This window comes from Sus scrofa, chromosome 8, assembly GCF_054392235.1.
Source record: "Sus scrofa isolate SSC_HxYL_T2T_F1_AM1 chromosome 8, Sscrofa_HxYL_maternal_Yorkshire_Landrace_v2.0, whole genome shotgun sequence".
Lineage (NCBI taxonomy): Eukaryota > Metazoa > Chordata > Mammalia > Artiodactyla > Suidae > Sus > Sus scrofa.
The window spans coordinates 9,810,404-9,835,882 of NC_139390.1; the positions used below are offsets into that span (position 1 = coordinate 9,810,404).

The following is a 25,479-nucleotide window of genomic DNA, read 5'->3' on the forward strand; positions in this document are numbered from 1 at the left end:
CAAGGCCCCAGCTCCAAATACTATCACACTGGGGCTAAGGGCTTCCACATATGGATTTGAAGGGCATGCAAATACTCATAGCATACAGTCTGCCTTCAGAGTACACACTCTTAACAACCGTGCTACATTCATTAAAAATACAGTACAGCCCATATGGAAAATGTTTTTAAAAGAAGCATAAAAATCACAGCATTATATATCCTCTCTGATTAAACAGTTGGTTAAAAGCATGCATAAGAAAAAGTAGAAAGAAGACATCAAAAAGAAACAGGAGTAGGGATAGAAGTGACTTCAATTTTTTTTTTTTTTTTTGGTCTATATTCAGGATTTTCTACAATATTATGTTACCTCCATACTATAAAGATAAAAGGCAGTTTAGTAATTTTATAGGCTCTAGCACAGAAGAAATAAAAAAGAAACAGGAATGGGATAGAAATGTATTCAAACTTTTTGGGGGGGTCTATATTCGGGATTTTCTGTAATGTTATATTACCTGCATAATACAAAAATAAATTTCAGCATAATAATTTGATAGGCTCTAGTGCAGAAATTTCCACACCAAAGACAAATGTTGATTGCTGAGTAAATGAGTGGAGGACATGGCATATTTCAGTGGAAGATTTTATGTTTTGACCACAGGCTTCGAGACATACTGTCTCCTTGAAAGGGAACGAGGGCACATCACACTGATGCCTGGTCAACTAGATGGCAGCTGCCGCCAGTGGGTTTTTTTGAGGTCACATTCTGGATAGTAATAGGAACAGAAGACAGCCCCTAGGTTCCTGGTGGATCAATGGGTCAACGCCTTTTGCTAATTCTTTCCACTTCCAGGAGCTAGGAAAGGGAGAAAAGAGAAAGAAGAGGAGGTTGGGTAAATATTCAGAGGCTTGTTAGATTAAGAGGGCAGAATTTGGCAAGCAGGCATTTATAAAGTTGGAGGATTCACAGAGAAGGGAGCCAGAGGCAGCACTGAGAGGGGAGGTGGGAAGCAGGGAAGGGCCCCAGCAGAACCCTGCAGCACCAACTCCCAGCTAGAGATCCTGCATTTTGAAACGAGGTGTCTGATGGTAAACACCGGGCTTGGTTCTTCCACTTTGCCCAGGAAGGAAAGGGAACCCAGGTCTATCTGCCTCCAACCTTCTGCTCTGGTCTTTGCTGCACACAAGGGCTCTCTCTGAATTCTAAGCCTGATATTAACATGAGTTTAGAGATAAGAAGTGTTGGTCAAGCAACTTTACTTTTTGATGCCAGCAAGATACCAGGCAGTCACTAGAAGAGATAAGTTCTTTTCCACCAAGCAGTGTTTCTGAGAATCAAACAGGAGAATATCTTGAGGTGAAAATAAAAATTTTGAAAAAATCTGTAATTTTCTGGAGTTCCCATTGGGGCTCACTGGGTTAAGAACCCAACTAGTATCCATGAGGAGGCAGGTTCCATCCTTGGCCTCGCTCACAAGGTTAAGAATCTGGCATTGCTGTGGTATAAGTGGCAGATGTGGCTTGAATACCACAAGGCTGTGGCTGTGGCATAGGCCAGCAGCTGCAGCTCCAATTAGACCCCTAGCCTGGGAACCTCCATATGCTGTGGGTGCAGCCCTAAAAAGCCAAAAAAAAAAAAAAAAAGACTTTTAATTTTATTAAATAGCTTTGCTGACCTGACCTGAACCTAAAGAGAGTTGGTTTACAGTCTCTGGATCTGACATGTAGTGTGAATTTTCAAGGGTTTCACTGCAGAAATATTAAGGTACCTGTTTCAGTGCTGCTGCCTCAGGGTCCTTTGCTAGGAGAGTTGCCTGATATTGAGTGATGACTGCAAAATCTGGAAACCCCTGAAGCATATTTGGCTCCTCTAATTTCAGGTAAGAGCCTGTGGGCATCGAGTGCATTCACTGATAAACCACCTCTTTCTTTCTCCCTGCTGCAAGGCACATGAGGTCAGGTTTTGATCTTTATTTGCTAAAATTGCTGGAGTTCCCATCGTGGCTTAGCGGTTAGCAAACCCGACTAGCATCCATGAGGACGTGGATTCAATCCCTGGCCTTGCTCAGTGGGTTAAGAATCTGGCATTTCCATGAGCTGTGGTGGAAGTTGCAGATGCAGCTCAGATCCTGCGTTGCTGTGCCTCTAGTGTAGGCCAGTGGCTCCAATCCCAATTGGACCCCTAGCCTGGGAACCTCCATATGCCGCGGGTGTGGCCCAAAAAGACAAAAAAAAAGAATTGTTTTTGACTGTGCCATTCAACAGGGGCTGATCCAGTGAATGCTTTGTGCTCAGTGTCCAAGGAACATTCTTTCTCTCTAAGGGCAGGGATGGGAGAGAAGGATGCTTGGCTATCTCTGCAAATAGGTGGTTCGAAAGATGGTTTTCAGTAGCTCTATGTGATGACAACCACATTCAGGGCAATTGGGTATGAGAAGGTATGAAATAAAAGATTCTAGACAAAACTAAACCAAACCAAACCAACTAACAAAACACACACAAACAAAAGCAAAATAAGGGTTTAAGGAAGGACACATAACAGCCAATGAAGAGCCCAGATTTTGGTGTCAGAGAGATTTGGGTTCAAAACCTTGTTCTGTGTGCTCCTTGTTCTTGGGCAAAAAAAAGAAGAAAAAAAAAATCAGCATGTCCAAATGTGTTTCCTTAGCTGTTAAAAGGCGGCAGCACGATATCTCTCACAAGGATTAAATAGAATAAGTGAGTCTTAGCACCGTATCTGGCATTTTAATTAGCAAAAGTAGACATTGTTGTAATTAAAATGCACATGTTGATATAATGTTGTGACATTTTGCTGCCACAAGCTGTTTGCAGTAATATTGACCCTCAACCATGAAGCTGCTTCCCATTTCTTGTTCATTAAGTTACTCACTGTGGCTGAAAGTTTGACAGCCATGATTTTTGAGACTCTCAGACTCTAAGTTGAAAACTGCTGGTTTACTTTCCAGTATTTTGCTAAACATCAAACGTCACTGAAGAATCTTCCACAGAGATCTAGGAGTGGTCTGTTCCTGGTGTAAGGCTTCGTAGCTGCAGGTTCTGGGCCTGATAACTTGGGAAGGTGGGATTACCATTGCTCTTCAAGGGAAGATCATCTGCAGTGTGACTCCCGAGCCAGGAAATCTTTTAATACAGCGGAGTTCATGGCAGCTGGGCTTGAACACCAGGCTGTGTTTAGAAGGCCCTCCCTCCTCCTTTCTTTAAATGGGCCCTTATTACAGAGGCAGAAGTCCTATTAACCTAGGCCCCTGAGCCTGCTATCATAAATTCATCATAAAATCCCACTGACATTGGTTGACTGTCAGGAACATAAAACTGTCAGTGGCCACATTTTCCATTGTAAAGGACAATTACTCTGTGCATGTCAGGACACACACACCATAGCTCATGTGTGGGAAATAGCCCGGTCTCAGGCATGAATGGGAACAGTGTCATCACACTGTGAGTTGGGGGCTTGAAGCAGTTCAAGCCATGGTGCCATCACTTCTGGGATGTTAACACTGGCAAAGGAGAAGATATGGTTTGGTTTATTTATTTATTTATTTGTTTGTTTATTTTTAGGGCTGCACCCATGGTATATGGAAGCTCTCAAGGCTAAGAGTTTAATTGGAGCTTCAGCTGCCGGTCTATACCACAGCCCCAGCTATGTAGGAGTCCAGCCACTTCTTCCACCTACACCACAGCCCACTGCAATGACAGATCCTTAACCCACTGAGCAAGGCCAGGGATCGAACCTGCAACCTTATGAATACTAGTGGGGTTCTCTACCACTGAGCCATGATGGGAATTCCTGGCTCTGGTTTATTCTAATAATGCTCTGGGCTTTCCTCCTCTGTAGCACAACTGAGTGCATGGCAATTGTCATTTTATTACTCATCTCTCTCACTGGCAATTTAACGATCAAACTTTGTTTATTACTTGTTTCAATCTTCCGAATCTAGACTATAGCACCTTCTATGTATGTGGTGTTCCATCAATATCTCAACATCAGTTCATGACCTCAGTACATAAGACAATTAAGTGTCGTGTGCTTCCACACCTACCCCAGTGTTAGTCCCTGGGAAACCTACCTGCCAGGCAGAGAATTTAATATGAATGCACAGAGCCTCATTATCCCTGTGCCCAAAGCCAAAGGATCCAACAATGGCTGGAGCAGGCATCAACATTCAATTGTGATGACATATAGCAACGATATAGAGGTGGGATTATTGCATGTAGTAGCTGTGTATGTTGATTGTATAGGGTATGTATGTAATGTATGGGATATTTACTCATGCACATAGAATTTTATAAGTGTAATACAACATGTAGAATGATATATGCGTGAAAGAGTGTACACACCTTTTATCATTAACCTTGCGCTTCACCTCCAAGGTATTAGCTGATTCTGATGATAGCGAATATGAAACTCTTTCTCATGATCTTTCAGGGTTTGTTTGTTTTTGTTTTCTGTGTGTCAAAATCGTTTAGATTGTCATTGTTTTAATTCATTAACGTAGCCAGCAAAGACCTTGCAGTGGAACTGTCAGTCCTGCCATCTTCTCGTTCACGTGTGCTTTGCTTATGTTACCAGAATTATTTTCAACTAGTCATTTCTTGCAGAAACCCTGACAAATGCTTGTTTACTCTCTGGGTGTTAGTGTAGTTGACAGGAGATCACACAACCTATAAATATAATTAGCCAGGAACACATACACCCCAGTGCATTACAATATGCACTCTAGAGATTGTTGGTTGCCCCCTGCCTCATTGTTATCTGTGTTTTGTATAGAAAAAAAAAAAGAAGTTTTAGGTGGGTGGGAAGATTATGGTATCCTGTCTCTCTTGAAGCTAATTCAACCACTTGGCTGGATTTTGGCTAATGGGATACAAACAAATTGATGAACACAACTTAAATAGAAAAGGAAAGTGATCATTCCTTCTCTTGATCTCCATTTTCTGCAAAAGATGAAGCAGACACCCTTGTTAACCATAGGGAAGCCTCACGCTCAGAATGGCAGAGCAACCTATTCTAAGGTCATGGGTTTTCCATGCCCCAGGGATGCTATTTCAGCCCTGGAAAGTTCAGGGTGACACAGCTGGGGCAGTTGGAAATGAACTTTTTAAGAAGTCATTGATATTTTGGTCTTCATTATATCAAATAAACCAGTATCCTAACTAATAAAATGTACTAAAATTGAATAAATTAGTGGGACTGCCTATCAGTCCCCTTGAGTTGTTTAAATCTCAGTTTCACCTCCTGCCCCACAAGATACATTATCAACCACATCAGTGATACTCACACAACTTACTTTTTAAATTGAAAATATAACTAGAATTCTATTTTTTTTTCTTCCTGTATCCTAGTTTACTTCACAAAAGTGCTGCATTCAGGTAGGCCTCAGATTACTTGTCCTGAGAAACAGACAATTGTGCTTTTTTTTTTTTTTTGGTTTGTTTGTGTCTACTTTTCTATTTTATATGTATTGGTCTTATAAACCTGAGGTAACTGCAACTCTCTTAAAGGCAAGGCAATTCTGTACAGGTAACTTTTTCTATATATCAGTGGCTCTCAGAATATACTCCTGGAATTTGTGTCATCCAAATTCTTGGCCCCCACTCCAGACTTGCTAAATCAGAAACTATTGAGGGCCCCCCACATGGATGTTTTAACGAAGGGGGACTCTGAGGCCATCTTAAGTACAAGGAGTGTGATGACTGTGCTGATCACTCTTAAACCTTAAAAACTTAAGAAGGAGCAACTTTCTGAGCTATAGCTGGACGCAGGGGGTGGACAGGTGGATGAACTTAAAGTTGTGCTCAGAGGAAGGACTCCCCAAAAAGTGGCTTTTGAATGTCCTCTGGTGAAGGACAGAAGTATATCCCAAATGATTTAACAGCTGTCCCTTGTTTTAAAGGAGTTGATACCTGTCATGGCAGGCTATAGGACAAAGCCCTTCCTAAAGGGACTGTGAGGATGCTATTGGGATGGCAGAGGTGGGAGAGGTGGACAGCTTGCAAGGCCTGGGTTACTCTTGGGCTCCACAAGGCATGAGAGGATACAAATAGGTTTTATGAAAAAAAAAATGATGAGCAAATACAACTGGAAATTGACGAGCTCAAAAAGTTAAACACTTTCCACTGCGGTACTTTTTGGAGCCTTTACTATGCTAATGAACGTTTGAATCTCCAAGAATGGGTTGCAGTAGGTAGCGTTGTCCAAAATTATTTGACTCCCTCACTCCAGGGCAATTTATGAATCAAAAATTCTTTGAAACACATTTTGAGAATAGTGTTAGGAATAAAATGTATAAAAATTCAATCTTATGAGTTCTGGATAGAGAGACGGAGTGGGATGGAATGAACACCGAGCCCAAGGAAGGAGATTCTTGGACAATTTCTGTAAATACCAGTGTTCACACTTCACCTTTGTGATTTGGTAATGTATGTTGCGGTTCATCCTCAAACTCTGCAGCATGATTGCCTATCATTGGATTTTCATGATCATTGGATTTTCATGATGCATGTATTATAAGCTGAAATCTATTGACTCTTGCCTCTTCTGATATAGTTCATCCATTATCCTAACACCAAAAGGTCCATGAAGAAGGTTGTGGTGGGTGAAATGTGGCATCAAGAATTCCTTTGAAATCAATAAATCTTGAAATAGATATACACTACACTATTTTATACAAAAGACTTGAGCATTTGTGGATTCTGTATCTATGGGAGTTCTGGAACCAACCCCCTGTATATATCATTGTATGACCGTGATTGCTGAGTTAAGATGGCTTGTTGCATCTGGTTCAAAATGCACTCTGATACTGAGGGTACTGAAAGAGCCTTGGCCAGAATTTGCAATCAGATCAGAGGAAAGGCAAAAGCGGACTTGGTTCAAAATAGAAGCAGCCCGGCAAGGACGTAGATGGAAAGCCAAAACAGAAAACTAGGGGCGAGATGGCAGAGATCCTGGTCTTGTGGGAAAATGTTTGTGGCTGATGGGTATATATGTTCAATCGAGGCACTTTGAAGACATTATTTGGAGATGCAAGTCTTGCTCCAACAGACTACATCCATTGATTGCCTCAGCCATCTCCTTCCTGGGGAAAGTAAAACTTTAGGGCTGGAGAAAAAAAATAAAGCGCATTAGTTAGATTTTTTTAATCATTATTTCATATTTAAAGGTGCCCAGAATAAAACTTGGATAAATCATTTTTTGTTTTGTTTTTTAGGGCCACACCCATGGCATATGGAGGTTCCCAGGCTAGGGGTCCAAGCAGAGATACAGCTGCCAGCCTATGCCACAGCCAAAGCAACATCAGATCTGAGCCACACCTATGACCTATATACCACAGCTCAGGGCAAAGCCAGATCCTTAACCCACTGAGTGAGGCCAGGGATGGAACCCACTACCTCATGGTTCCTAGTCGGATTTGTTTCCGCTGTGCCACAATGAGAACTCCAATGCCAGGTATTATTAATATTATTTTAATGTTATTCATCTGCTGATGAGACTCTAAGTCTTCCTTGACTACGTTTTCACAGATACAATGAAAACTGGCTCAGATGCTGGCTGAGGCTGCATCTATAGTTGACATGCACTGTGAATGATGCTGAAAGGAAAGTTAAGGCAAATCAGAGGTTTTGCGATTTTCCTAAGGTCTCCTGCTTATACGAGGTGCATCTGGGACCATTTCTGTCTTCTAAATTCTCTTTCCACTCAGCAGAGCCAAGGCTAGCCTAGGAAAAGGCTAAAAACACATATCTAAGGCAAAAAATATTAGTAATCAAGATAAGTAATTTCATATGCAATACTTTTAAAAGTAAAAATTAATGTAAAATGTTTCATTTTACAAAAGCTTGCTGCACTGAAAAATAATGTAGCCTGAAGCAAAAGAAAAAAAAATCAGTAATGCTAATCTTGTCTTTATTTAAAAGGTTGACATTCTGCTCATTATGGATGCTTGCATGGGCTTAATTTTTATTTTTTTCAAATATTACATTAAAACACTATTTATCTCGATTACTGAGTTTTAGCATCTCTTTATATTTTGTGTCCAAGATGAGTGCTTTCCTTAACCCTGGTCTTTGCCCTTCCCACTAAATCCTCTTTCCATTATGAATATATGGATTCTTGCTTCTACATAATCTTGTTGGGTTTAAAACAAGTCTCATAAAAACCTGTTACAGTCCTCAAGTTATGAAGGTCCTCAAGTTATGATGTTGGAGAGAAAAGTAGAAAGGAAAGAAAAAAAAAAGAAACTTCTTTTGCACTGTTATTTTAGAACACTCTGAATGAGTTTTGGGAACAATGGATTGTATCATTTCTTGAGCCCTCAGACAGCTCTGATAGCAGGCTGCCCATTCTCCATCAAAAGAAAGGAAAAAAATACGGCTCTTCCTGCATTTGGAGAAGTACAGGAAACACATAATGGTCATGATTGATCTCTCCCTATACTCACTGTTGTGAGCCGAATTATGCCACCTTATACGCTGTAACCAAGTTATAAATTAACTCCTGGAGCCATAAGTAGATTCATTTAAGGCTTATATTCTTTGAGATTTGCTATAAGAGGAGTTCAGGGCTGGAGGATAGGGTTCTGCTTTTGTTCTCAAATGTGGGGGACCTGGGAAATGGGGAGAAAGTATAAAATAGGAAAGTCATTCCAGATCCCCTTGTAATTGAAATTATAGTGATTGTTAGATCAGCATTTAAACACTGCCTGAGGCTGAGGTTCCCACACACAGGCCACGTTCATCATCTCTGCCCGTGCACTGACTCTGAGAGTGGGCATGGTGGGGGCGGAAAACTGGCTCACATGTGAGCATGACTCAGAGCACAGATTATAAACAGTTACCCTCCTGGGTCTAGGCAGGAATGGAGAATGAAGGGCACTTAAAAGAGGCCACGGAGAAATGACCCCTAAATTTGTAATTGGATCACTTTTATATTTTCACATGTGTACATGTTTTTATGTATCCAACACATGTTTGCTTAGAGCCAGCTCTCATCTGGGCACTGTGAGTCTATGATTCTCAGCAAAGACTTACAGAAGTCCTGCTTTCATCAAGCCCATAGTCTACAAGGGAACACGGATTAATTAAAGAAAGTAGAAGAAAAATCATGAAACAGAAGGTGCTACGAGGAAAGACATCCAATGTCAGGAGAGTAGGTAATGCAGACCTAGCCTAGGGCAAAGGGTCAGGAAGGGTTCCCTGGAGAAGAAGTAGCATTTGAGTGATATAAATTATGAGAAGGAGGGGAACAGGGTACCTTTTGGGCAAAAGGACTAGTGTGCACCCAGCCTGGTAGCTATCATCAATTACTTTGAGGCAAACTACTCTACACCATTTCAAAAAGGAGGGAGGCAGAACCATTAGCTAATAAGTGGTACAGATCTGTTTCAATTCTTGATTTGCTTTATTCAAAAACTAGTTCTTTCTTCATATGCTTTCCCTATGAGCAATGGATCATTAAGAAAACATTACGAGTGGGGAAAGTGGCATCAGTGTTGGCTATTACGGATGAGAAAATCCATCTCAAGCCCTTATTATTTTTTAACTGAACTTCTGTATAAATTCACAGAAAAGGGGCTGCCTCCCTGGACTGACTCGGTAAAATTCCAATATCTAATAATTTGGCATTCTGAATCACTCTTTCCCAATTGATCCTGCAGTGGTGAAATAAGATAATGTTCCTCCATGTTGACAACAAGAGTCCTTGGTATCAAAATTAGAAATGTGTTTTATAACTCAAAATAATCACCGTCATTATACCGTTGGCGCTAATGCATGCCTGCTCTGCCTACTGCTCTGGGTTTTGTCTGGGCTCATTTCCTGGGATTCATTTTTGAATAGAATGTACATTTCTGTGTCCAGATCACAAATATTACCTTGAATCTATTTTTCCTTTTTGGGGGAACTTCTGAGCTCCTGACATAAGTAGTGAACACTTTCACACTGAAACACTCAATGGAATTCGTATCAGAAATTTAAAGCAAGTGATGGAGAAAATGGCTCTTGTCGGACTGATAAAAGCACAGTATGATGGGCTAGAAATGTTTTAGGTTGGCCTGAAATCCTAGGTTTGTTATTCCGTCTTTTATTCATTCATTTATTCATTCATTCATTCAATAAAGGTTCATCAGAATCCTATTGTATGCCAAGTGTTGTCATAGGCCCTGGAGAACATAGAGTAGGAAACAAAAAAGATACAAATCCCTGCTTTCATGAAACTTATATTCTGATGCAGAGATAGCAAACAAGCAAGAAAATAAATAAATGGGCTTTGCAGGTCTAACATGTGCCAGTTAAATGTGACACTACAACATACCACCATCATGATACAATCTGATATCTCCATAAAATTAACCCTATTTTTTTTTGTCCACACCTGCAGCATGAGAAAATTTCTGGGCCAGGGATCAAATCCAGGCCACAGCAGTGACCCAAGACCCTGCAATGGCAACACCAGATCCTTAACCCGATGTGCCACAAGGGAACTCCACATTAGCACTACTGTTTTTCCCAATGTACAGAGGAGGGGGAAATAAAGTCCCCAAAGATTGTAACATAGATGAGGCAATTATGTCCCTCAGAATGCCAGGTGTAAGCACCTCCCTGAGAAGGTGGCATTTCAGCAACGTCCTGAAGGACAGCAGAGAGACTTCCACTTAGGAGGAGTGGAAGGGCATTTCAAAGAAGAGAAAAGGACAGATGAAAATCAGGATCCCAGACAGAGCACAAACATCACTGTGGTTAATGAGGGAAATAACTGCAGGATAGTGGTTAGAACACTGATGGGGAGCCCAGTCCAGCAAAAAACGTTCTCTTTTTTTGTGGGAGGTGGGTAGAAAAAAAAAGGAAAACTAACCAAACGACCAAAAAAAAACAAAAACAAACAACCAACAACAAAAAACTAACCAAACAACACATACACACATACACACACACACACACACACACACACACACACACACACACACACACACAAATGCAATGGTTTTAGAGCCGAATCTCCTGGCCCTAAGTTGAATGTTCTCTGCTTTACCAATATCGTGCCTCCCCTGCCCCAATCCAGATGATGCCAGTCACGGAAGTTGAGGCCCTGAGATAAGAGAATGGTCTTAGTTCACGTCTTTGTGTTGGGGGGGGTTGCCTCCTCCCACATTTCTCTGCCCTACCTTCTTACCATGGTCAGCTCAACGCATAACATGGATAATATTCTGGAGTTCCCGTCGTGGCGCAGTGGTTAACGAATCCGACTAAGAACCATGCAGTTGCGGGTTCGATCCCTGCCCTTGCTCAGTGGGTTAACGATCCGGCGTTGCCGTGAGCTGTGGTGTAGGTCGCAGACGTGGCTCGGATCCCGCATTGCTGTGGCTCTGGCGTAGACCCGCAGGTACAGCTTGGATTAGACCCCTAGCCTGGGAACCTCCATATGCCATGGGAGCGGCCCAAGAAATGGCAAAAAGACACACACACAAAAAAATGGATAATATTCAAAGATAAATAAGAGGCTAAATCACTAAAAATACTGCAGGACAGGGGTAGGTCTTTTTTCTGCCCCTGGCATCTAATTCTTCCATATCGACCACCACCGAAAATACTACAGGCATAAAAATTATAGAAACTGTGCTGTTTAAATATGTATTTTTATACATTTCTTTTTAAAACTCAGGTTTATTGAGATATAAATGACATAAAATTGTAAGATAGTTAAGGTGTACATTGTGGTGATATACATTGTAATACACACACACACACATTGTGAAAGGATTTCTCCCATCTAGTTAATTAACACATTCATCACATCACATTTAAATTTTATTTTGGGAAAGAGTTGAGAACATTTAAGTTTTACTCTCGGCAAACTTCAAATATATGGTACAGTGTTATCAACTACAGTCAACCTGTTTCACATTAGATCCTCAGATCATATTCTTTTTATTTATTTATTTATTTATTTATTTATTTGCTTTTTAGGGCCATGCCTGGGGCATATGGGAGTTCCCAGGCTAGGGGTTGAATTGGAGCCACAGCTGCCAAGACTACGCCACAGCCACAGCAATGTGGAATCTGAGCCTCGTGTTCAACCTACACCACAGCTCATGGCAATGCCGGATCCTTAACCCACTGAAGCCAGGGATCGAACCCACATCCTCATAGATGCTAGTCGGGATCGTTAACCACTGAGACATGAAGGGAAATCCTTATTCTTTTCGTAGATCAAAGTTTGACCTTTGTACCAATGTCTTGCTATGTCCCCATCCCTAGCCCCTGGTAAGAAGTTTCCTACTCTGTTTCTATGAATTAGGCTTTTTTTCAGTTTTCACATATAAGGGATACCATGTGGTATATGAATTTCTTATCTTTAAAATTTATGTTCATTCAGAGAAATCTAAAAATCAGCAAACATTCTTAAAACTCACATCTCGATACTTTCCTTCTAGCGTCACTACTGTTTATTGCTGAGATTGGAATTATGAATCCATTGGGAAATAACCAAAGAAAAATTATGATCAGAATATTATCATCATATTTAGTATACTTGTGTTTAATAATGTGACTTGATTGTGGACAGAATCATATTTTCTAATTCTTTACCCCAAATTTACTTGGGATGTCCCACTCCAGCCTATACTCTGTTAACGGTAAGAACTGCGGTCTTAGACCACAGATCTCAAATAGCAAAGTAAGAAAGGAGGTCCTACCTTATCCTGGCACTTGGCTACCTTGGTGCAGGACCAGAGGTAGATCCATCATCTCAGGGTACTCCGTTTTCCCAGTTTCACCAATCAGATAACTCATCTGGGAGAGGAAATAAGAAGAGTGATTGTTTTACCAATACTTCCAAAAGAGTAGTTACTCCTATTTTAGGAACAAATAAGAGTAAAAGGAAAGGTGAAAAATAATTTTGTATAAAGTGATATTTTAGTATCTAAATTTTCAGAACTCTGTGTGGGTGTTCATTTTGTAGTCCTTTATGCATTTCTCCCAATTTTGCTAAGTACGTCTCCGTATAATATATGAATATACATGCCTGTGTAAACATACAGAGATATGCAATGGATATGAACTTAGAATTTTAAGATATAAAAGGACTTAAAAATCTTCTATTTCAATATTATTTGAACAGTACTTGAATTTGCTTGGAAACATCTGTACCCTGGGAAGCCCGGGACTCTGTTTCTTTCAGTAAAACTTTACGTAGCTCTGACCTTTCATTTCTTTTTAAAACTGCCTCATTATTTAAATATATTGACTTATTTTTTTCCTTTAGCCTTAACAGAACAGGTACTTTTCCATATGACTACCCATCAGATTTTAAATATATACATTTAAGTGCTGTATGTCAATTATATCTCAATTAGACTGGAAGAAAAAAATTTAAAAACCTGTTATCTATTATTTTGTCTTATCTAGACTAAATAATCCTCATTTCTTCAACATAATTATTGCCAAGAACAAGCAATTAATACCCATTCTTTTGATGTCCATAAGGTGGAAAGGAGATGATAATAGCAGACTCTTCTGTTAAGTAACAACCACATCTTCTCTCTCCCAGAGAAAAAAGTTGACACTGAAAGCAACTTCTTATTGTCCCTTCACAATTCAGCCTCTTTGCTAATGAGGTCTCATTAATGGTATACAAATACCTCTTTTGGCCCATTTCTTTAAGTGTAGAAATCAAATTACATGTACTCATTAATATCATTGGAAGTACGAGGATGTTTCTCACACTCATTGTGTCTGGACCGGGGACATAATGTGCATTTAGAATGAATGGGGGTACAGGGCAACATCAGCACCCAAACCCCCAACTGAATGGTAATTTACCTTGTGAATGATGTGATATCCAATTAATGGGGCTAATTAATTTAAACCAGACCTGGGATCCAGCTCTAGGTTGTACAACTGTACTTGTGTCAGACAAAGGCAAACTAGAGCCCATTCAGTGGAAATCAAGTGGCATTTCCAAGAGAATTGCATTCAGGGGCTCTGTCCATCTGGTCTGGTTTGGTGTTACATCCCTCGTGTCCAGCACATTTTCCAGCACATGGAAGGCCCTCAATAGATAAAAGCCATTAAATGAAAGGCACTTGAAGTCTTATTACATAGGAGGAATCAAATGTGTTAAGAATACTGTCTTTGGTAAGAGAAGATTCAGGGAGAACACAGTAATAGCCTTTAAATGACCAAAGTGCCGTCCTTTGGGAAATGGGTTATGCATGTTATTCAGCACTCAAGAAGTGTTTTAAAACAAGCTCTTTATATGATAAATATTGTGACTGGTGAAATATGTACATATATTATATATATAATAAATATATTTATATTTCATTCAAAAATATAAATGTACATACATACATACATATATATTTATGTATATAATATATATTTCTCCAGGAATAGTATATACAGTTTGAAATTCAAATTACACTTGAAAATTCAAATTTCATTCAAATCTATATAAATGTATATACACACATGCACACACATTTTCATATATATATATATGAATGAAAGTGTTCTTTGCCTTCTAAAAGTAGTGACTAGTTTAGTAGACTTTGCTTGGTTTTAACTACTGGAACCAGGACTAATGAGTAGAAGCTACAGAAAATGAAATGTTGACTTCCTGAGAGGAAAACTTTGCCATTTCTCCATTCTTTGCTTTGTCTAGAAGGCTCATGGTTGTCCTCTTTTCTCAAACTAACCATCTCTCATCAGCCTGTCCGGAAAACTGCTACTTCTCCTTTAAGACATGATTTCATGGCCACCTCTTCTTCAAAGCCTTCACTGACTTCACAGAAACTGCTAAGATCCCACTGTACTTTTCATGCTTCTTCTAAAACATGCCAGCTTGTGTCATCATTGTTTGCATGCCTGTTTCCTTTACCAAACAGTGTGTCTGGGACCTGGCCATACCCCATATCTCCTTAGCTTGTCAAGACACTGGATAAAAATGATGCTCAATAATATGTTTATTATATTATTGAATAATGAGTGAAAAACTGAGTGGTGAAAAGTTGAGAGGAGGGTGTGTGTTGGGATGGGGAGGGATTACTGTCTGCAAAGCTTCCTCAGGCTTTAGCCTCGGCAGTCACGCAGGCCATACTATCCTGTGGTCTGCATTCTGTTGCTCAGAAACACTTACAGGAGGAGGAGTATTCTAGGGGAGAGGACCCTGTAAGAGTGTGACTGTTGAGGAAGCATGAAGCACTCACTGGAGGGCCCTCGTTGGAAAGAAGTTACCATACCTTCCTCATCTGTAACTCAGAGAATAGTATGTGATGGTGTATTATTTTTTCTTGCCCTAATAATTGTCTCATTTAAATCATTTAGAGAATTATACCTTTTATTTTATATTAATCTCTGCTTTTGTCTTGTAGACATGATTTGCCCTTTCCCCATCTCAGTCAAAGAAACTATCTAGTCCAGGGATCAGCAAACTTATTTTGTAAAGGGCCACGGACAGTGAGTATATTGGGCTTTGTGAGCCATAGGGCTTTTGCTGCAACTTCTCGACTTGGCATCTGTAGCACACGAGTGGCTGTAGACGATATAGAAAGGAATGGGCATGGCAGCATTCCTATAATGCTTTATATGCAAAAGAGAGAGGGCTGGATCTGAGCCGTGTCTGTGACCTATACCACAGCTCACGGCAACGCCGGATCCTTAACCCACTGAGTGAGGCTAGGGATTAAACCCCTCAGCTCATGGTTTCTAGTCATATTCGTTAACCACTGAGCCATGATGGGAACTCCTCAGTTCCTGAAATAGTCTATCACGTAGTAGGTTCCACTCAAATGCCAAGAGACCTGTTTTTCTGTTTGTCACAACACCCATGACAAAATCTTTACAGGAGAAAACAACAACAGCCAACCTTTTTCAATGCCAACTGATGACAGTTCACTGCTTTAAAATATGACTTTTATATATAAAACCTAAACGGTTATAAGCAGAGAGTCAAAGGCATTGCTGATAATGGATATTTTGTGCTGAGCAGCACTATAAACAGTAGGATAATGATGTCATTATTTCATACCCACTATTCCTCCAGTATTTCTGCTTCTAATTTATTTTCCATAAGATTTGAAGATAGAGCCAAAGTATTATCTATCTAAAAGTGACATGATTATAGGACGTTTGCTGGCTACCATGGAAAGCTGAAAATACCTTCTGAGCAAATTAGAGTCCCATATTTTGAGAGGCTATACAAAGGTTATTTTTCAATAGAATAGGAGCACTCCATAAATCAATTTTAATGAAATACACATTTGTTTTCTTCAGTTTCTAATCTTGAAATAGGTTCATATCATGGACCAGGAGGAAAATAGACTGAGTCCACCAACACCAGGTCAATGTGAAATCTTGGAAGTTGGATGACGTGAAGGACTGAGGTATTTCTTCTTCTTTTGCAGCACAGGGCCTCTGTGGACCCATAAAGAAATTAATACTGTTTCCTAACAAATGGTCCTATAATCTGATATACCTAATTCTTAGAATGCTATGTTGAATGTCCTAAATCTTTTCAACACAAAGTTAAAGGAATAGGTTACTGGATTTTGGAAAGACTGATAGATAACTTATTAGCTATCTTCACTGATCCATCATTGGCTCTGTCTAATGATATCTCTATATTGACTTTTTTAAGATCTTTCTAGATGCCTATGTCTACCTATTCCATGCAATCTTAAATGTAGGAAGTCTTAGGCACCTCTGGATGCCACACAGGCAAACCACAAAACAAAACAAATCAAAATGAAATGATTCTACAAAAGTTAAAAAGTAATAAAGATAAATAACACCAGTTTTGACATTCATGGAGGACACAGGCGATGACAGAAATTGTGAATTGAGTTCATGCCCTGTCCTGGGAGGGGAAGGGCTGTCACTACCTAGTCCAGCCAACTGAACCATATGTAGGTGCAGACACAGTAATTGTACTTCTGTGTGAATAAGATTCTCTAACTTCCAATTGAAATGTAAAACTTCTGGTTTTTAAACCAATATTTAAAATAGCACATTGTGGGCAAAAACTTCATTTTTTTTTAGGCCAGACTTGCACTGTGAGCCATCAATTTGGGCTCTGTTGAAGCTCCATAAGGAAAAGAGCTGGTGTGTGTTTATTTAAGTTTTACTGATCCATTGTTGCAATGATTATAGTGAGTAGAACATATGGGATGCTCCATAAATATTTGCTGCACGAATAAACAAACAAGTGAATTGTGACTTTATACCTGTATAAAGCTTCATCTTAAGTGGAGTCAGAATATTAATTTCTGTATCAGTTGATACTTGCTGCATAACAAAACACTCCCAAACTTGGTGATTTAATATAACAGCTAATTATTTGTTCACAAAGCTGTGGGATAGCAAATTATGTGTGGTTTAGCTGGGACAGTTTATTTCAGCTTATTATGGGATTGAATGGGATCATTCATGAATTTGTCATCAGATGTCAGGCGGCCGGAGAATTGGCTTCTACTGGGTGCCCTTACCCACATGACTGAGGCCGTCGGCAGGAGAGCATCCACATGGCTCCCCAACAAAATAGAACTTCTTTACATGGCAACTGCATTCGAGAAATCCCAATGTGCAAGCCTTTATCAAGCCCTTATTTGTGTCACATCTGTTGCTTTCCCTGGGGCAAAGCAAATCATGTGGCCTAAGTGCTGGGTCAATGTGTGAGACAAGGGCAGAAGGTGTGGACATCAGGAAATATGACTGGTTGGGGATAATTAATATATCAATCCACTTATAGTATGTAAGATTAAGTTTTTAAAGCTTATTGCTATGTGTATATTAAATGCATATTTTAAGGAATTAAGAGGGGAGTTTCTCCCCAGGCTAAAAAGAAACACAATGTCAATGGCTACTTCTTCTCAGAAAACTGTGGCCAGAAAACAGTGTTTGGGCTACTTGTTTCTCTCCTTCAAACAGAGCATTAACTCTTATCTTCTCATTTGGGTTCATATGACACCAAGCTTTGCTGTGATGCTGGTCAATGTTTTTATTTCATCTAAGACAGTGTCCTCAATGCACGGAAATAAGACCTCCAAGTCATTTTGCATAGGTCAGTGAGCAGCCATTAGACGGTAATGACTCATTACTGACCTCATCAGGGAGGATTTGAACCAATGAACTGCAGGTGAAGGGTTCTCTGTCCCATTAGCCTGGGACATTTCATTCCTCTGGGGACGTTTCATTCCTCGGGGGACATTTCATTCATCTTGGAGAAGACTTAAGTCTAAAGAGTATTCATTGCCTTACATCAGCCACGTGAAATTCATGTTACTTCTTTTTTATATATACAAGCAAAAGGAAGACTAGAAGTGTTCCCTTTCTCCAGTTTACTATAGAGTCTAACCTTGGGCTGAATATGGTGCAAATTAACCCCGAATCAGGGGGTTCCAATTCTCACATATTCATGTTTGCTCAGTTATTCAACACACCTTGATTGATTACATTGGATGCTAATGATGAATAAATGGGAATGAATGGTTCACATCTTCAATTGTGTGGACTCTACGGTTACATGACAAGGCAGGTAGCAGAGAGGAAGGTTCTGGGCTGGGAATCAGGGGAAGTGGTTCTATTACTGGCTTTGATAAATCACTATTTGATCTTGGTTAATTCATTTCTCTTTTTGAGGACACTGGTTTCTTTACCTGCAAAAGGGTGTGTATTGAATGCCTGTAGGATTTTGCATGTGTTCTAAATCATTTTTTACAATATTCTTAAAAGAATGACAGTATACTTCTGCCTTATAGATAAGTAAATCAAGGCTCAGAAATATTTAAAATGTGATAGGATAACACTCAGTTAATAGGTAGCAAAATGGGTATTGGAAACTAGATCCGATCTGATTCTGGTGTTTGTCTCTTGTTCATTTCACTGCCGTGACTTTTCCTCACTGGTTGAAGATCTTTTTAAGATGCTACTATGCCTGATTTAGTCTTATCAACCTTGGAACTTGCTCCATGGTCAGCACAAATGACCATGCCTGATCTAGCTCTGCCTTAGAATTATTGCTCCTGCAAGAAAGTTAATAGGATGAGAGATGTCTCATTTCTTGTTAGTGCCCAATATGAGCCAGTATAGGCTAGATAATGCAGCACTAACATTTTAATCCCTCCCCCATAATTGCTGTGTTTAACACAACGCAAGTGCATTTTTGCTTACATCACATGATTCACAAGGGTTGATGATGACATCTGATTCAGAGAATCACAAAACTCCACCATCGTGTAATTGCTCCATGTAGAACCCATGGCTTTCTAAATCAGGGAATGAGGCTAGAGAATGATGCAAGGGCTTTGCTAGGTTTCTGCTCAGAAGTGACACATGTCATTTATGATGATATTTTATTGACTAAATCTTTTCTCATTTTCCAACCAGATACAGAGTAGCTGAGAGGTACCATCCTCTGTGAGCTTAGAAGGGGAAAATAAACAAATGCTGGCGAATATTTATCAGAAATGCTTACCCTCCAAAAATATCAAAATATAATAAACAAAACTAACCTTTTCTTGCTACATTCCTATGAAGCCAGAAATATCTTATTTGGTTAAGGCAGTGTCTTAGTCTTCTCTGGGTAAAGATACTATTTCTTAATTCTCTTAAGAGTTTTTGTCCATTAGTTCCTTAGGGGCTAGCACTTTCATAGGCCTGAATGTTCCATGTGGGGTCATTAAGCTGCCTACTGGCTTCTTTTTAGTAAGAATTTCTCTCTCTGTTTGGGCCAGGAGCCCTGGAAACAGAGCCCTGCTCTGTGTACCAAATCTAACAATTTACCTTTCTTACACATTAAGAAAAGTTTGTTTACCAAGTCTTATTTTTGAGGTTATATTATTGGAATAATTATGCTATCCTTGGCCCTAAACTTATTGTCACTCTGTATTATAATTGGTGATCTGAAGAACTGAGGTCTCCTTTGCTTTCAACATCATGGAGGGACTCAGTTAAGACATGTTTGGCTGGTGGTGACAGGTGGCAAGGCTGATTTGTTTTTTTTAAATGGCCTTTCCTAACTTACAAACAGTTGAAGGGCATATGTGGCCTCTAGTGTGGCTGAATAAAGGGACTTCACTCACGTAGTTCTGGATGTGTACTTTTTCTCTATTTCTTAGCTTTATTTCCTTCTGAGGTTGCAGGATGGCTGCCAGAGCACCTAGAGTGATGTGCTTCTGGGTTCATCCCAGGGGGAACTGGTCAAACTTTTCTCAGGTGACTTCTGTGAAGAACCTGCAAATTCTCTTTGAATGACATATATCATGTTCTAATAAAGGCACTCTACCAAGCATACCAGCCCAGATTCTCATCCTTTAATCTTTGCCTTCCTCTATCATATAAGCTAGAACACAAAATTCCTTTTTTTTTTTTTAATTTTTATTTTTAGGGCCACACCTGTGGCATATGGAAATTCCCAGGCTAGGGGTCAAATCAGAGCTACAGCTGCCAGCCTACACCACAGCCACAGTAAAACGGGATCTAAGCCCTGTCTGTGACCTACACCACAGTTCACAGCAACACTAGATCCCAGACTCACTGAGTGAGGCCGGGGATCAAGCCCACATCCTCATGGATACCAGTCAGATTCATTTCCACTGCACCACAACGGGAAATCCAGAACACAAAATTCTTAATTTCTTGAATGTGTTGGATTTATAAACCTGGCACTCGGCTTCCATTCTCACCTCCTTCTATTATGTCTTTTTTTTAATTCCATAGACTGAAAAGTAAAAGCTACATTTCCAAGATTCCCTCACAGCTAGGATGCTGAATGCAGATTAGAACTTTACCAATCACATGTACACACCTAACATTGGGAAGGTAGAAGTGAGTTGAAGACTATTTTTTGGGCTGCTCTAGGCTTTTTGGAGACATTTCTCCCCTTCTGCAATATCCATGGTTTCAATATCCTGCTTTGGAGTTAGCAAGAAATATTTGCAAGAGGCATTGGCCAGACTTTACAATCTGATGCACATGACCAGCCTGCTGGATCTAAGAAGGCAATTGTAATCATGGTCATGGTGATGGCTGACCCTGACTTTGACCCCTGCTTTGTGACTAGGGTAATCCATTTAAAGAACTTATGGTTCCAGCGAATGCATGCAAGTTCGATATGAGCCAATATACTATCTGTATAGACACAAGAAACAGCAAACATATAAACCAAACAAAACAAAACAAAACAAAAAAACACTATACAGCACAGGGAACTATATCCAATCTCTTGGGATGGAACACGGTGGAAACAAGTATGAGAAAAATAATGTGTATATACCTACACATATATGACTGGGTCACGATGCTATACTGCAGAAATTGACTCAATGCTATAAATCAACTATACTTGAATAAAATAAAGTAAAATTGAAATATGCAAATAAACAACGACTTACAGAGGAATGGCAGTGTTTCCATGTAGCATAGTGATTAGATACACAAGCTTAGGAACACAGAATCAAGTTCAAATCCCAGGTCCAACATTAGGTTATATGACCTGTGGTCAAGTTCCTGAAAATGTATCAATTTTTTGTTTCCTTCTCTGAAAAATAAGCATCATACTGTAAATGTCAGTAAGTCATTGAAAATATTATGGAAAACAATGTGTATGATATATTGCCCTCTCCATCAACTGAAAAAAATCCTGTATCCTCTTGCCTGGCTTTTTTGATTCTTCTGCTTACCTGCAGCCGGGTAACACCAGGTACTGATCTCAGCCGCAAGGCAGGGATTTTCCTTGCAATTCTGACTCTCTGCCCCACTCTGGATGTTTCTTTTCCTCTTTAGTCCCATCTTGCTTTCTCAGGTCTAGGGTCTCATTTAGACAGCATTCTCCTTGCAAATATTCCATGAAATCAAAAATGCCTTTCTTTTAAGTAACGTTTTTAGGAATATGATCACCAGGAGGTGTTAGCTGATAATTTGAACACTCCTATAATTCAGAACAATCATTTTCCCCTTCAGGAAACATTGCACTGTTTTCAGAGAGGCTATTTTCAGAGGGAGAAACCTGCTTTTCCACGCTCTCACTTGCTGTTTTTGAGAGTAATTCTTTCCTGATTAGTTCATTTCTAGCCCTCAGCTTTTGGTGAAGCACTTGCGTTCTGTTGCCTTTATCCACTTGGAAGTTTCCTCCTTTTTCAATTTATTTGAACCTATTTAAGCAACAGTAAAAAAGGAAAACTCCCATTTGCAGCAACATGGATGGAACCAGAGACTCTCATACTAAGTGAACTCAGTCAGAAAGAGAAAGACAAATACCATATGATATCACTTATATCTGGAATCTAATATATGGGACAAATGAACTTTTTCACAGAAAAGGAACTCAAGGACTTGGAGAACAGACTTGTGGTTGCCAAGGGGGAAGGGGAGGGAGAGGGATGGACTGGGAGTCTGGGGTTAATAGATGCGAACTATTGCATTTGGAATGGATAAGCAATGAGATCCTGCTGTATAGCACTGGGAACTATATATAATTACTTATGATGGAATATGATGGAGAGTAATGTGAGAAAAAGAATATATATGTGTGTGTGTGCGTGTGACTAGGTCACTTTTCTGTACAGTAGAAAGTGACACAAAACTGTAAACCAACTATAATGGAAAAAATAAAAATCATTATTAAGGAAAAAAGGAAACCTCCTCTGTATAAATTTAATTCCAATTACTCTGACCCCTTTGCCATCTTCTGGTTATAATTTAAAACTTTTTTTTTGAGATGGCATGTTTAAAATGTGATAATTCATTTGACAGCTGGAGAAACTGGGATCATTAAAGAGAGAAATAATTAACATTATTTTTAATTCAATCTAGCAATTCTCTCTGTTTTCAGAACACTAACAGTGTTTTTTGACATTTTGCATCATCCCTTCCTTACTGCATGGCTGAGAATTCAATTTATTTATTCACTTGTTCAATAAATAGTTACTGAGCATCTGCTATCTTCCTGGCCCCATGCTAAGTCTTAGTGACAAAAATATGAATAAGACATGGTCTCACCTTTCTTCTGTCTTTTGTAACCAGGTTAGATGCAAGAGAACAGAAGGAAAAGAATGAAAGAGAGAAGTTGTGCAATTATAAGGAGAGAAAAAGAAAGAGGAATAGTGAAAGAATAAGAAAATAATTACATGGGTTTGGGGAAGCAGAGCAGAAAAAAGTTGAGAAGATGTAGAGGAGAAAAAATTGAGTAAAAATAAGTGTAGCAGCATTAAAATTTATATATAGCTACTCTCGCACACATATCCGTAATTTTCTGTATTTTCTATAACTCAAACAACTTGGTAATAAGCCTTCCAGTTCCACTGATGTCAGGAAAAAAAAATAATCTTTATCATTTTAAGGTTATCTGTCTCTTCTAGTTTAAATCATTGTCCCTCTTCAGGTTAAGTCTGTGTTCATAACTTTTTTCTACTTTCCTCCTCTCTTTTCCCTTCTCCCAGAGTATTACCTGGGTCCATGAATGTAGGTTTCTAATCTGAATATTTGTTTCTGGGCACTTACTATTTTTGTTGATGATATATATTGTCTCTTGTGTCCTAATAATTGCCTCCAGCTTGAGGTCTTCTCTGGCAGATAGGATAATGGCCCCTCAAAAATATCTATCTCTTAATCCCCAGAACCTGTGACCAGGTTACCTTACATAGCAAATAGCAAAAAGGATTTAAAGTTGCAGATGGAATTCAGGCTGCTGATTAGTTGACCTTGAAATGGGAAGAATACCCTGAATTATTTGGGTGGGCCTAATATGATCACAAAGGACCTTACAGTGTAAGAAGGAGGCAGAAGAGGTGCTTCTTGGAAGATGTGATTATGGAAGAATGGTAAAAGTGGGGCCATGATGCTGGCTTTCAAGGCGGAAGAAAGGGACCATTGAGCAAGAAACATAGGAGGCTTCTAGAACTTGAAAAAGGGCAAGAAAATGGAGTTTACCTTAGGGCAAGAAGTGGAGTCCTGTTTCCACCTTGATTTTAGCCCAGTGAGACCACTGATACCTCCATATCTGCTCATTGATACCAGCAGGACATCGTGGATCTTTGAGTCTATATTAAAAAAGCCATGGGACAACAGAGGAGGAACCCTGGCCCTTCTTCTGTCCAAACAAGTGATTGAATCATTTAGACATCCCTGAGGCTGGTCCAGAACATCCTGCATCCTGAGCACCCCAGAAGGGAGAGGGCAAAACCCCCTCTACTTTCAGACTCTTTCTCAAAGTAAGTTTTCCTGTCACCCTGGACAAGGCTCAGAATTTAGCTGGGTTGGGTTCATCTTGTGGAGTCAGGAAGCAGCTTCCCTCTATGTGTCCTCTGACACCTTCCAAACACATGCACCAAACCCAGGCGCGGTGTTACTCTTCCATGTAAAGGGAACTTGCCTTAGGTCACATCTTTCATCTTTCCTATTCTATGGCTAATGGTAAGCCTCTGTGATTTTAATTACCCAGCCCATGATTCTTGACATTTAAAAGAAGCTTTTTAATTTTAGTAAACTGGTGTCTCTCAGAAGAATCTGACTCTTCCAAGCAAAAGCCTTTGTCTGCCCTGTGTTGGTTCTTGAATGTGTTTCAAGAACCTGTCCGACATCACTAATCATTAGAGAAATTCAAATCAAAACTACACTGAGGTACCATCTCACACCCATCAGAAGAGCCATCATTAGCAAGTCTACGATTAGCAAATGCTGCAGAGGATGTGGAGAAAAGGGAACCCCCTTTCACTGTTGGTAGGAATGTAAATTGGTACAAACATCACAGAAAACAGTATGGAGGTTCTTCAGAAAGCTAAGTGTAGAACTACCATATGACCCAGCAATCCCATTCCTGGGCATCTATCTAGACAAAACTTTCATATATTAAAAAAAAGGAAAGAATAAAAAGATACATGCACCCCTGCATTCATTGCAACACTATTCACCATAGCTGAGACAAGGAAAACAATCTAAATGCCTATCGACAGATAAATGGATTAAGAAGATGAGGTATGTATACACAATGGGATACTACTCAGACATAAAATGAAGAAAATAATGCCATTTGCAGCAACATGGATGCAACTAGAGAGTCTCTACTAAGTGAAGTAAGTTAGAAAGAGAAAGAAATACCATGTGATATCACTTATATGTGGAATCTAAAACATGGCGCAAATGAACCTATCTACCAAACATAAACAGACTCATGGACATAGAGAACAGGCTTGTGGTTGCCGTGGGAGAGGGAGGAGGAAGTGGGACAGATGGGAGTTTGGGGTTGTAGATGCAAACTGTTACATTTAGAATGGATACACAATGAGGCCCTACTCTACAGCACAGGGAACTATACCCAATCTCTCGGGATAGACCTTGATGGAAGATAGTATGAGAAAAAGAATGTGTATATTCATAAATGGGTCACTATGCTGTATTGCAGAAGTTGACCCAACACTATAAACCAACTATACTGTTTGTAACAGTATAGTTAATTTTATAAACTAACAAGAGAGTCTGTTTTCTAAAA

The 25,479-nt window shown here is 39.6% G+C and overlaps 1 long non-coding RNA gene across 1 annotated transcript; it reads right to left on the reverse strand.

Annotated features, from left to right (window-relative positions):
- Window positions 1–295: 295 nt before the first annotated feature.
- Window positions 296–24,877, reverse strand: LOC146400306 (uncharacterized). Its single transcript, XR_014812148.1, has 4 exons — window positions 24,448–24,877; window positions 21,386–24,242; window positions 12,689–12,785; window positions 296–834 (listed from the first exon to the last, which is right to left on the reverse strand). It is a non-coding gene; the product is annotated as an uncharacterized LOC146400306 (long non-coding RNA).
- Between the last annotated feature and the right edge of the window lie 602 nt (window positions 24,878–25,479).